Raw genomic sequence first — 13,159 nt, forward strand, 5'->3', positions numbered from 1 at the left:
CTAAAAATCATGAGGGGTCTGGACAAAGTAGATAGGGAGAATCTGTTCCAGCTCGTAAATGGATCGAGAACGAGAGGGCACAGTTTTAAAAAGTGTTTTGCAAAAGGAGCAACTGCGAGGTGAGAAAAAACTTTTTCACACAGCGAGTAGTTAGGGTTTGGAAAGCATTGCCTGGAAGTGTGGTGGAGGCAGGTTCAACTGGGGCATTCAAGATGGCATTGGATGATTATTTAACTAGAAACAACGTGCAGGGTTACAGGGAAAAGGCAGTAGGTTGACACTTAAGTTAAAATGCTCAGAGAGCCAGGGTAGACACGATGGGCTAAATATCCTCCTTCTACATTGTAACAATTCTGTGATTCTGTGAAATCTGCCATTCTTACCTGGTCTGGCTGACAAGTGACTCCAGACCCACAGTAATGTGGTTAACCCTTAACTGTCCTCAAGGGCAATTAAGGCCATGCCAGCGATGCCCACATCCCCCATGAATGAATGAAAAAATAATGCAGAATGAGATTCTTCAAATTTCTGGTATCCCACGTAGTAAAGATGGAATTTACCTTGGTTACCACAAGCCATTGAGTCTTGTTATTGCAAATGATCTTATCTACAGCATTTTGGAGAGCTCATTTAATGCTTTATAACTGTGAGCTCAATGTATAAATAAATTAAAAACAAAAACAGAATTACCTGGAAAAACTCAGCAGGTCTGGCAGCATCGGCGGAGAAGAAAAGAGTTGACGTTTCGAGTCCTCATGACCCTTCGACAGAACTTGAGTTCGAGTCCAAGAAAGAATAAATTATTTGCTTTTCCATAGTTTGAAATTTTTTGGTTAGCATGAATTCTTCCCTTCTAAAAGGGGTTCAAGCAAACTTATCTGATTGCTGTGATTTATTTCAGTTGACATAGGTTAGCATTTATGCTTCTCCCATGGTCCTCACTTGTGAGTCTGGTACTTCTTTTTAAATGAGACTCTTCCTTATCGATACCTGCCCAGTTTCTTGTGGGTAGGTGACACTAATGCACAAACAGGGCAACAACCTCAGCTGCTTTCTAGAAAGCACAAAGTTGAGCATTCCTGAGAAGTGTAAACATCCCATCTTTGGAATTAAAATAAAAATTAACAGCATTAGCGGCTGCCATTCAGCCCTTAGTGTCGGTGTTGTGTCTTTGCTGAAGCAATCAATGTCTCATGTCTCTATCTTTCCATCACCTGCTTCATTTAGCCAACTTTCCCCTTAAGAGATACAATGCATCCTGTTTCAACAGAGTGGCAAGGCATTCCATTGCATTACAGCCATCATTTAAACATAGACTAAAGAACTAAATTCCAGGCGAGAGGTGAGAGTAACAGCCCTTTACATCAAAGGTAGCATTTGACATCAAGGAGCCCTAGTAAAACTGAAGTCAATGGGAATTGGGGGAAAACTCTTCATAGGCTGGGGCGTATCTAACACAAGGGGAAAGTGATTATAGTTGATATTTCATCGAGGAGACTAGAACTAGGGACACAATTTAAGAATAAATTGGCCTCTCTTTTAAGACTGAGATGAGGAGATTTTTTTTCTCTCAGGAGGGTCATTAGTCTGTGGAGTTCTCTTCCCCAGAGAGCAGTGGAGGCAGGGTCATTGAATATATTCAAGGCTGGACTGGACAGATTTTTGATAGACGAAGGAGTCAAGGATTATGGAGGGCAGATGGGAAAGTGGAGTTGAGGCCACAACGAGATCAGCCATGATCTTATCGAATGGCGGAGCAGGCTCAAAGGGTGCAATGGCCTACTCCGAAAGATAGTCATCTCAGTCCCAGACATTGCTGCAGAATATCCTCATGCTAGTGTCCTAGACCCAAACATCTTCAGCTACTTAATCAAGAGCTGCACGAAGATCTTTCACTGAGTCTCTTTCTTCACTCTGTGACCATTTTAAGTTGATGACCCATTGTCACCAACTCCCCAACCAAAAGAAACAATCTTTACAACAATCATTCACATTTACATAGTATCCTTAACATAGTCAAATGCCCCATTAGGTTATCACTCTCATCAAAACACTTCATAATTTAAAAACTCTAGTAAATCTCCTTATTTGTCTTCTCTGCTGGATATGGCCTCCATATTTCAAGTACTTCTTCATCATGATAAGCTTCTCTTCCTTGGCATGACTGTTTTGGTGCCACGTCATGCTCTCGTCTGGACCTGGAAAAACCGATCAATTTTGCTTCCAATTTCCACTCCTCCATCATTTTCACACGGACCATCTCTGACACTTCCCTTCCCTTCCTTGACCTCTCTGTCCCAATTTCTGGTGATAGACCGTCCACCAATATCCATTACAAGCCCACCGACTCCCACAGCTACCTCAACTACAGCTCCTCACACCCTGCTTCCTGTAAGGACTCCATCCCATTCTCTCAGTTCCTTCGCCTCCGTCGCATCTGTTCTGATGATGCCACTTTCCAAAATAGTGCTCCTGACAGGTCTTCCTTCTTCCTCAACCAAAGTTTCCCACCCACAGTGGTTGACAGGGCCCTCAACCGTATCCGGCCCATCTCCTGCACCTCTGCCCTCACACCTTCATCTCCCTCCCAGAACCATGATAGGGGCCGCCTTGCCCTCACTTTTCACTCCTCTAGCCTCTGCATTCGAGGATTATCCTCTGCCATTTCCGGCAACTCCAGCATGATGCCACCACCAAACACAACTTCCCCACCCCACCGCCCCCCCCCCCCCCCAACCCCCGTTGACATTCCATAGGGACTGTTCCCTCCGGGACACCCTGGTCCACTCCTCCATCACCCCCTACACCTCAATCTCCTCCCACAGCACCTTCCCATGCAACTGCAGAAGGTGCAACATCTGCCCCTTTACTTCCCCTCTCCTCTCCGTCCAAGGGCCCAAACACTCCTTTCAAGTGAAGCTGCACTTCACTTGCACTTCCCTCAATTTAGTCTACTGCATTCGTTGCTCCCAGTGCGGTTTCCTCTACATTGGAGAGACCAAACGCAGACTGGGTGACCGCTTTGCGGAACACCTTCATTCTGTCTGCAAGCATGACCCAGACTTCCCTGTCGCTTGCCATTTCAACACCCTACCCTGTTCTCATGCCCACATGTCTGTCCTTGGCCTGCTGCAATGTTCCAGTGAAGCTCGATGCAAACTGGAGGAACAGCACCTCACCTTCTGACTAGGCACTTTACAGCCTTCCAGACTTAACATCGAGTTCAACAACTTCGGATCATGAACTTTCTCCCCCTCCCCCACCCCCACCCCCACCCCCACCCCTTTCTGATTCCCCCTTTTTTATTCATTTTTAAATTTATTAATTTTATTTATTTTTCCCCTACTGATTTTCATTATTTTTTATTTCCATTTTCATTCATTGCTTAATCCCTAGCTTTTAGCCTATTTTCGATCTTTCTTCCCACCACCATCCCCTCCCCCTACCCCACCCCCACTAGAACCATCTGTCACTTACCAGAGTGCTTACCCTGGTCCGGCCATTATCACATTCTGCTTTCCACTCAATGTCATCATTAGTACCTCCTTTAACCAGCACCACCACTATTAACAACCCTTTGACCTTCTGTTTATGACATCTTTCGCAATCTCTCCTTTGCCTCCACCTATCACAGGCTTTCTATCCAGCTTCACCTGTTCCACCTCCCCTTAAACAGTACATATTTCACCACATTTCTACTTCCCTTCAGCTCTGAAGAGTCATACGGACTCGAAACATTAACTCTGTCTTTCTCTCCACAGATGCTATCAGACCCGCTGAGCTTTTCCAGCACTTTTTGTCTCTGTTTCAGATTTCCAGCATCCGCAGTATTTTGCTTTTATTTTGGCATCATGTTGAGTCAATCCTGCATGGAATATGGGAAGTGGAAGGAATTTTGTGTTGAACTTTTAACCTGCTGTTGCACTAACTCATGGAAACAAATGGGTGAAATCATCCCAGATTTGCACTAAATGCGGTAGCAGACAGGTAAAACAATCGGCCGCAATGGCAGGTTTTCATGCCATATTATCCCAAACCGGCTGCATTAGTTACACATTTCCAGGAAACATGCTGCTTTCATGGTGGGCAGGCTCTCATTTGCCAGCTACACCATCACCTCGCCACTTCATCACGCCGGGTGCCATGTTTAAAGTCTAGATGCACAAACACATCTGTGCTTCCAGCCCAGGACTACTGAAGTGAAGATATCCACGAAAGGCAAAAAGACCCCCAGGTATACTGATGCATCACTGGAATGCCTTTTGGGTGCTGCGGAGGCCTGCCTGCTGCAATGTCCTCTACTTCCACTCGCAGGATGGGCAGCGGTGTGACCAAGCAGGCTTGCTAGACAGTGGCAGTGGTGGTCAGTGCCAATGTTGCACAGAAGAGGTTGGCCATCTAATGCAGATAGAGGATGAATGATCTCATCTGTGCAGCCAGGATACGGCCACCATCTCATCACCCTAAACTCACACACCCAAGCCCATCACGCATTCACTGGCATCTCACTCACTGCCAGCTCAAGGGGCATCACCACCCATTCTCTCTCTCTCACATATACTCACATGCCCATCTGGCCTCATCTTCTCTGGAGACTGCATCCTCAGCCCTCACCATCTTGAATCCACTTGCACAGATCAACATGTGCCCCACACACACCCTGGGTTACCCTCCTTCCCCAGTCCAGCCCTCGTCCTGCAGCCTCTTCCCTTGCCTGAGGCCACTTCTCCCCCTTCGCCAAGCAAGACCTTGCCCTGCAGCCATTGAAAAGCCACCCACATATGGCTGATCTCGTAGGTAGAGACCCGCCATGATCCCCCCTAAAAGTGATTTGGTGCTGTCCGAGAAGACTGGTGCTGATGAGTGCTGACCGAAGGAATGGTAGGCAGAAAAAACCCTTCAGGTCCCAAGCGAAGTGCAGCCCACCAGGTGCACATTGCTTACGTGCTGTTGTGAAACACGTCGGCATGATTCCCTGCCGGCGTGGATGGACGATTAAGCAGGTGGGGATGATTCCGGTGGGCTGGCCTAATAATGAGGCTCCCAACATCTGATGGCAGGAAATGTGGCCCGCCATCGGTGGGCTGAGCGATGATGGCAAACTGGCTTCACGCAGTCATTAAACTGGTCACACCATATTGTCCGCTCATGCCTGATGCTGGCAGGCACGGCCAATCCCATCTAATGTTGGAATCAACCCTACTCAAAATTAATATCACGGTGAGTTTGAGGAAATCATGTTGTGCAATATTTCTGCTTGATATTACGGTGTATTGACTGCAAAGCCAGCACCTAATTATTCAAATAGTAGCATCATGGTAGAGATAACAGCAGCCTCAGAAAGTCCATCATTTTCTTTCTTACACTGAAGCATTGTGCTCACTCGATCAACATTAAGAATTGCATGAAAAAGAAGTTTAGTTCAATTTTGTTATATATTTAGAGGAAACATGTTTCATGTTTGTCAAAGAGAAACATAACTCACCATTTGCAAACCCAAATGAATTTTCACCTATGCTGACAAGTAAAAAAAAAAAATGCATTTTATGAACCATTGTAGACAGCTGTCTTGTATGTATTATGTTCTTTTAAATGTTTCCTGCATGGGTAACATATCTACATTATCACAGATTTCATGAAGAGTCATGTTCAGGGCCCTTTATCTTGGTCAAATAATAGTGTTGCTAGTTACTCAATCTACTATCGTAGATCAGGTGAAATTAGATTACCTTATTTTGGATTTATATTGTCACTGATCACCAAAGACTGCTCTTGTAATTGATCTTTGGTTTTGTTGGCTCCACGCTCTAGCATCAAGAGGCAACATATTAATCCAGTCTAGAAACATAGAAGGGGTCTTCTATATAAGAGTTTCTGTTGTCACTTTGCCAAGAACATGTTCCTTTGAAATCATTCACCTCTGTCACAATAATGGGAACTCCTTTTCGCAGACAATGACTTCCTGGTACGGTTGTTAAATATTCCACGTGACACCAAGTGTGAAACAAGTTTAATACTTGACCTTTTCCCCACCCAGTTATGATGAAATGGTTCACGCTATTAAAATATCTCGGCAAATGCGTAAGTCTATGAAAACAAAAAACTTTATTCATCATACTTTATTACGTACAGTTATTCAGATGTGCAATGCATGAAAATTATGTGATGGGAGCAAGACGCCCAAACACAGTCTTCATGCACAATACAATATTGAATTTAATAGATTACACATTGGTACAAAAGTAAACAAACCCTCTCAAACATAATCATGTGCGGTTATTACACGGCTACGCTTCTTGTATTGTGACTTCTTGAGAAAAACATTCAATGCTGGCTTGATGCTGGTTGCAGTAAGCAATATTGTCCTTCTAAAAAGCAAAGGCAACTCAGTCAAGGATAAAGTCTTCCAGGGTTAATACAAGTTTAAGACGGACAATTTTCCCATGGGTTTTTGAGGTATCGGAGCTTTCATTGTTTGAAGAAAGCAAATTCTGTGTAAAATTTAATCAGTAAACAAAGAGCTTTCATTATTTAGTGGAACAGATTCTCCTTCATATTCCACCTGCATTCAAGAGATAAGATCATCAATTAGTAACTCAAAAGGTGATCATTTTCAAAGTTAGAGACAAACAAGCAGGAAATGAAGCTACTAAACTTTGTAAAACTAGTCACATCTCTAAACAATTGCTTGCTTATGTGAATAGTACATTCAACAACTCTTCTAGTCCTAAAAAAAATATATAATGCATTTAACCTAATCAAATGCCCCAAGGTGCTTTGCAGTACTTTAATTAAAACAATCATGACGCCAAGTCACATAAAATGATATTGGACCAGATCTTCCCCTCAGCGTCAGGAACAGCTATTCATGCTCCGCCACTTTGACCCAGGCACATTTTCCACAGTATTTTTGTCTCTGTGACATGCGGACAGACAAAGTTGAGCTCTGCTGCTTCCCTAGGCAGGCACAAGATGGTGACAGAGGAGGGCAGGTGGCAAGGCAGGCTGGTTAGAAGGCCCACCTCCATTTAATGGTACATCGGTCCAGTTCAATTCAGGGTTTGTAGACCCCCCTAGCCATCTCATCTCACTGCACCCACCCTCTCATGTCCACTCCATGCCCCCTCTTACTGCAAACTGCTTCTGATGATACAGTTGCCACATATGGGCCAATGTCTGCTTTTCCAGATGACCTTAGTCCAATTCCTAAGGGAAACCATAAACTAAAATAACCAAAGTTGCCAAATGATCCCCAAATGAAAAATTACCAAAAAGATTTCACTTTTTGTAAGTGAAGAAGTCACACTGGATTTGAAATGTTAACTCTCTTTTGCTCTCCGTAAATGCCGTCAGACTGGCTGAGTTTTTACAGCACTTTCTGTTTTTAGGAAGGAAGGATGTTTCCCCTAGCTGGGTGGGTCACGCTCTCAGAGTAAGAGGCAGGCCATTTAGGACTGAGATGAGGAGGAATTTCTTCAGTCAGAGGGTGGTGAATCTTTGGAAATTTCCACACCAGGGGACTGTGGAGGTTCAGTCACTATGTTCAAGGCAGAGATAGATAGATTTCTAAATAGTAAAGATATCAAGGGATATGGGGATAATGCGGGAAAAAAACGTTGAGATAGAAGATCAGCCACGATCTAAATGAATGGCAGAGCAGGTTTGAGGGGCTGAATGGCCTACTCCTGCTCCTATTTCCTATGTTCCTAACAAGTTTAGGTTTGTGAGTTGAGTGACAGGAACCCTGGGAAAATAGCTGCAGTGGAGAGAAGTGGCTGAGCAGGTCAATGGCAGCAGGATCGCTTCTATAGGGTCTATTTGCAGGGCCAAAAAAAAAAAGAGATTTGACTTAAATTTCCTGTGGCTGCCTGGAAGGTTCCAGTAGCATAAAAATTAATTCCTACCGTGACCTCGACTGTCACAGACAATGCAGTCCTGCGATGTCAAAGTCCCTGTTTCACAAGGTCACAGATCTCTGTATTGACCCTCTCGGTAAAAGCGCAGCCTCCTCATGCACTCATTTGGGATCACCTGAAAGTTGGAGTACTGGGTACTTGCAAAACTCAAAACAGTGTCCAACATCTAGTGATTCTGCAATCTGACAACATTCACTAAATAATCCTGAGTGTGCTAAGAATTACACTGACAATCAATTTAAGATCAGCTGGGTTCGCAGTGTGGCATATTTGTGTGTACTGGAAGCTACATATATTAATATACAGGGCTCTGTTCTTTGCAGACAGGAAGAACATGTACACACATTGTTTAGCTGAAACAGACACAAAATAAGTGACAGCCATTCGCTGACTCATTCCTCAGGGCAATGCCTTGACCAATTAGGGTCAAGCTGCCTGGTTTAAATTTTAAACTGCTTTGTCAGTCACCATCACTGCTGCATTCTCCATGGCAACACCACTTACAAATCAATCAGCACTCTCTTCACATACAGTATAAATTGTTTTCCCCTTATATTGGTATTATTGAGAGGCGTCCTGATGAGTGCAAGATGGAAAGCTTAGACATGTCTCCCTTTTCAGCAATACTCAGATTCTGTACTACCAAAAGAACAAGGTCTGATGTAGGCTGGATTTGACAATATTGAATGTTGTGACTGATTGACACTGATGAGCATTGGTTTAACATGTGCCATATGTTTGGAGTAAAGTACAGTGGGGTTGATTGTTTGGCAGTGGATTATTTGTTGACTTAAGAATTTTTTGTATGGCAGTCACATAGTCAAAGGGCCACATTTTGCAAATGCAAAGGAATACAATTACATAAAAAAGGGAGTGACAAAAGTATATTGCTTTGAAGTGAGTCAGACGGTATAACTTTTATTGTAGGAAATTCTTGGAACTTTTCACCAAAGTAGTCTTCTGTACCTTGCCGGGAGAATGAAAGATTAATATTCGAGACTGTCTTTGTATGCCGTGCAGACATCTCCAATTTCCACTTTTTCTCTTGTAATAATGATGTATAGATCCGATATCCTCAGTAGAAAACTGTGTGTGTGAACCATATCCTGAACACGACTATTTTTATACCTAACGTGCGTCTGAATACAGTAAATAGAACCACCTCATGATGATCTGCTCAAAGTTTAGTGAAGATGTTTCACAGACTGATGTGTGTGATTCCCTCAGTTATGAGAGTGAACAAGGTCAGGAAAAGACAGATTTGAAAGGTTTACAGAGAAATCATCTAAAACATATCTTGTCTTGCACTCACTCCCAAATAACGACAAACTCACAGATTCATAAGGAGGCTAGAGATGGATAATCAATGATAATCACAGCGAGAGAGACCTGCAACAACCCTCAGTGTAGGAAAGGCAATTCATTGTCCTTTGGCCCAAAAGCAATGAGTTCCTGTAGTTTGAGCTCAGGCTGGACAGTAAGAGTTGACTGGAATGTCCGGAGCTCGTGGTGTGACTGTGAATCTGGAGACTGGGGAGGTTAAGAGGTGGCGGAGGGAAGATCGGGCCCAGGGTCTTGGCACTCATGCTGCTGCTGAATGACTCAGTCAATGTGTAGCAGCAATAACCTTCCTTATAGCTCCCTGACTGTAAAAAAAAAAAAGGCCTAACAACTCTCTGCACACAGCTTCTCATGTACATGCATTGCAGGGTCTTTGAACTCAAGGTTTCTCGGATCTAAAGCAGCATCAATATTCCTAAACACCCTGCTGCGTTCCTACTGAACATTAATTCCTTGGCCTGAAGATGTGAACTGTGATAATAAGGTTTGTATTCCCTGCATGCAGTTTTATATGAATTTACAGCACAGAATCAGGCCATTTGGCCCATCTCATCTACACAGGTGTTCATGTTCCACACAAGCCTCCTCCCACCCTTCTTGATCACACTATCAGGGTAACCTTCAGCTTCTTCTTCCTCATGTGTTTATCAAGTTCCTTGAATGTATCTATACTAGAATGGTTACAGCACAGAAGGAGGCCATTCAGCATACTGTCTGTGCTGTGTTGCAGAGAACTGGCTCAGCTAGTCCCACTCCTCTACCTTTTCTCTGTCGCCCTGTAAAATCTCTTATCTTTAGATAATTATCCAGTTCCCTTTTGAAAACTGCAATTGAATCTGTCTCCACCACATGCTCAGGCAGTGCATTTCACATCCAATCCACTAGTTGTATAAAGAATTTTTTTCCTCATGTCGTCTCTGGTTTTTCTGTCAATCATCTCCGGGTTCTTGACCTTCTGCCCATAGGAACAGTTTCTCCCCATTTACTCTATCCAGACCCTTCATGATTTTGAGCACCTCTAACAAATCGCCTTTCAACCTTCTCTTCTTCAAGGAGAACAGCCCCAGCTTTGCCAATCTATCCACGTAACTGAAGTCTCTCACCCTCGGGACCATTCTCGTGGATCTTCTCTGTACCCTTTCGAAAACCTTTGCATCTTTTCCATTGAGGCGGAACCAGTGTTTTATGAAGGTTCATAGTTTACTTGCTTTTGTATTCTGTGCCCCTGTTTATAAAACCCTGGATTCATAATAATTCATTAACTGCTTTCTCAACCTGCCCTGCCCACCTTCAATAATTTATGCACATAGGCACCCAGGTAGCTCTGCTCCTGTGTTCCCTTTAGAACTGTACCCTTTATTTTATGTCACTTCCCCTTGCTATTCTGACCAAATGTGTCACTTCACACTTCCCTGCATTAAACTTCATCTGCCCCGTCTCTGCCCATTTCACAAGCCTGTCTGTATCCTCTTGAAGTTTATCACTTCCCACGGCTCACAATACTTCCAAGTTTTGCATCATCTTCAAATTTTGAAATTGTGCCCTGTACACCCAGGTCTGGGCTATAATATAAAATCAAGAAAAGCAGTGGATCTTCTATATACGAACCACCTCCCCCACTCCCCCACCACCCCCTCCCCTCCCGGCCACCCCGTCAGAAGTAACATTGCCTGTAATTCATGTTTCAATAGGCTTGAATTAAATAATCAATTGTTGCATTACAAAATTCTAACTGTGCTAAAAACTAATCATGCAATATACCACATGGTTTGAAATAAAATACCGGCCAGCACTCATATTTTTCACTTAAAAGCATTGTTTTACTGACGTTTGGGGACTCAAATGATTAGAACATAGGAAAACAACATAATGGTAGATTTGAGTATTGCTTTTCCTCTTTGGGACAAATGGCCAACATACCTAGCATCGCACTGGCACTGAAATTCATGTACCACATTACCCATATGTGTGATGATTGTCCCAAAGACTGGCGGATCGTATCAAACAGCATGTCCTTTCTGCTGTTCCCCACGGACAAGGTACAGACCGTAGCCAACCAGCTCATGCTGGCAAAACTCAAAACACAGTGTCCAACATTAGATGTGATTCCGCGATTGGACAACATTTCCTAAATAATCCTCAGTGTGCTAAGAATTACGCTGATAACCAATTTAAGATCATCAGTTGGGCTCACAGTGTGGCGCATTTGCATGTACTGGAAGCTACATATATTAATACACAGGGCCCTGTTCTTTTCAGAGAGAAAGAACATGTACATACATTGCACCTGTTTCAGCTAAACAAAATAAGTGACAGCCATTCACTGGTTCATTCCTTGGGCAATTATCTTGACCAGAGTCAAGCTGTCTGGTTTAAATTTCAAACAATGCTTGGCAGTTAACTGTCAGTCACCATTAACTGGTGCATTCTCAATGGCAACACCTCTACCAATTAGAGTCCACTTGCCGACCATCAGCACTCTCTACTCATACAGTATAAAGTTGTTGCTTCTCCTGACATTGGTGTTCTTGCAATTGTCCTGATGAGTTCAAGACGAAAAGTTTTGACAAAATGTCTTTTTTAAGCAATACTCAAGTCCTGTATTACCAAATGACTAAGAGTAGATTTAGAAGTGATATGGCCAACACATTTTCTGAGAGTTCTGGCACCTCAAAATTTGGCACTACCCACCTGGTGGCAGCCTTTGAGTCAGAAAGTTGTGGGTTCAAGTCTCACGCTAGCACAGAAAAAAAAGACCTAACCTGACACTCCAGTACAGTGCTGAGAGAGTTCTGCACTGTTGGAGAGGAGACATTAAACTGAGGCCCCTCTGCCTTCTTCAGTGGAAATAAAAGATTGCATTTCAACAGTGACTACACTTCAGAAGCTGTGGCTGTGAAGTGCTTTGGGGTGTCCTGAGGTTGTGAAAGGCACTATATGGAAGTCTTTCTTTCAAGGCTTAAACTGTGATATTTCCCAATTGACATTAATAAATGCATCCATTACTCTATACATCACACTAAGGAATTTACAAGTTCAAAGATTCAAGATTACTAACTACAGGCAGGTCCCAGCAAATCCCATGATTACCATTTTTGTAAGTATAGACCTGTCGAGCTTTACTTAAACTGACAGAGGCACCGTTTAGTTTAAAATGAAGTTTATTTTAATGAATGGCACTTCTAGTGATTTAGAATATGTTGAAAAATTTACCGCACTTGAGGCCACTCTGTCCATCGTATCTGGCCGGCTGAGAAAAGAGCCGCCCAGCCTCATCCCATTTTCCAGCATTTGGTCCGTAGCCCTGGAGATTACAGGGCTTCAGGTGCATATCCAGACACCTTTTTAAACGAGTTGAGAGTTTTGGCTCTACTACCCTTTCAGGCAGTGAGTTCCAGATTCCTACAACACTCTGGGGTGAAAATGTTTTTCCTCAGTTCTCCTCTAAGCTTTCTAGCGATTCCCCCTAGTCACTGACCTCTCTGCTAAGCGAAATAGGTCTTTTGCGTCCACACTATCCAGGCCCCTCAAAACCTTGTACACCTCAATCAAATCTCTCCTCAGCCTCTGTTCCAAGGAGAACACCACCAGCCTATCCAATGTTTCCTCATAGCTGCAATTTTCCATCCCTGGCAGCATCCTTGTGAATCTCCTCTGTATCCTCTCTAATGCAATTACATCCTTTCTGTAATGAGCTGACCAGAACTGCACACTGTGCTCAAGTTGGGGAACTAGTATTTTATTTTGTTCCAGCATAAGCTCCCTTCTGTTATACTCTTATGCCTTGGCTAATAAAAGAAAGTATTCCATATGCCTTCTTAATTATCCAAGTGGTCCTGCTTGCTTGAGGGATCTGTGGACATGCAGTCCTTCACTTCCTCTACACCTCTCAGTCTCCTCCC

The 13,159-nt window shown here is 43.4% G+C and overlaps 1 protein-coding gene across 1 annotated transcript in view; it reads right to left on the reverse strand.

The window, feature by feature from the left end:
* Positions 1 to 6,190: 6,190 nt before the first annotated feature.
* Positions 6,191 to 13,159, reverse strand: part of LOC121293828 (phosphoinositide-interacting protein-like) — a 33,110-nt gene continuing 26,141 nt past the window's right edge. Inside the window, exon 4 of the transcript XR_005946604.1 lies at positions 6,191 to 6,562. The gene's annotated coding sequence lies outside the window, so the exon portion shown is untranslated. The remainder of the gene's footprint in view (positions 6,563 to 13,159) is intronic.

This window comes from Carcharodon carcharias, chromosome 22 (genome assembly GCF_017639515.1).
Source record: "Carcharodon carcharias isolate sCarCar2 chromosome 22, sCarCar2.pri, whole genome shotgun sequence".
NCBI classification, from domain to species: Eukaryota; Metazoa; Chordata; class Chondrichthyes; order Lamniformes; family Lamnidae; genus Carcharodon; species Carcharodon carcharias.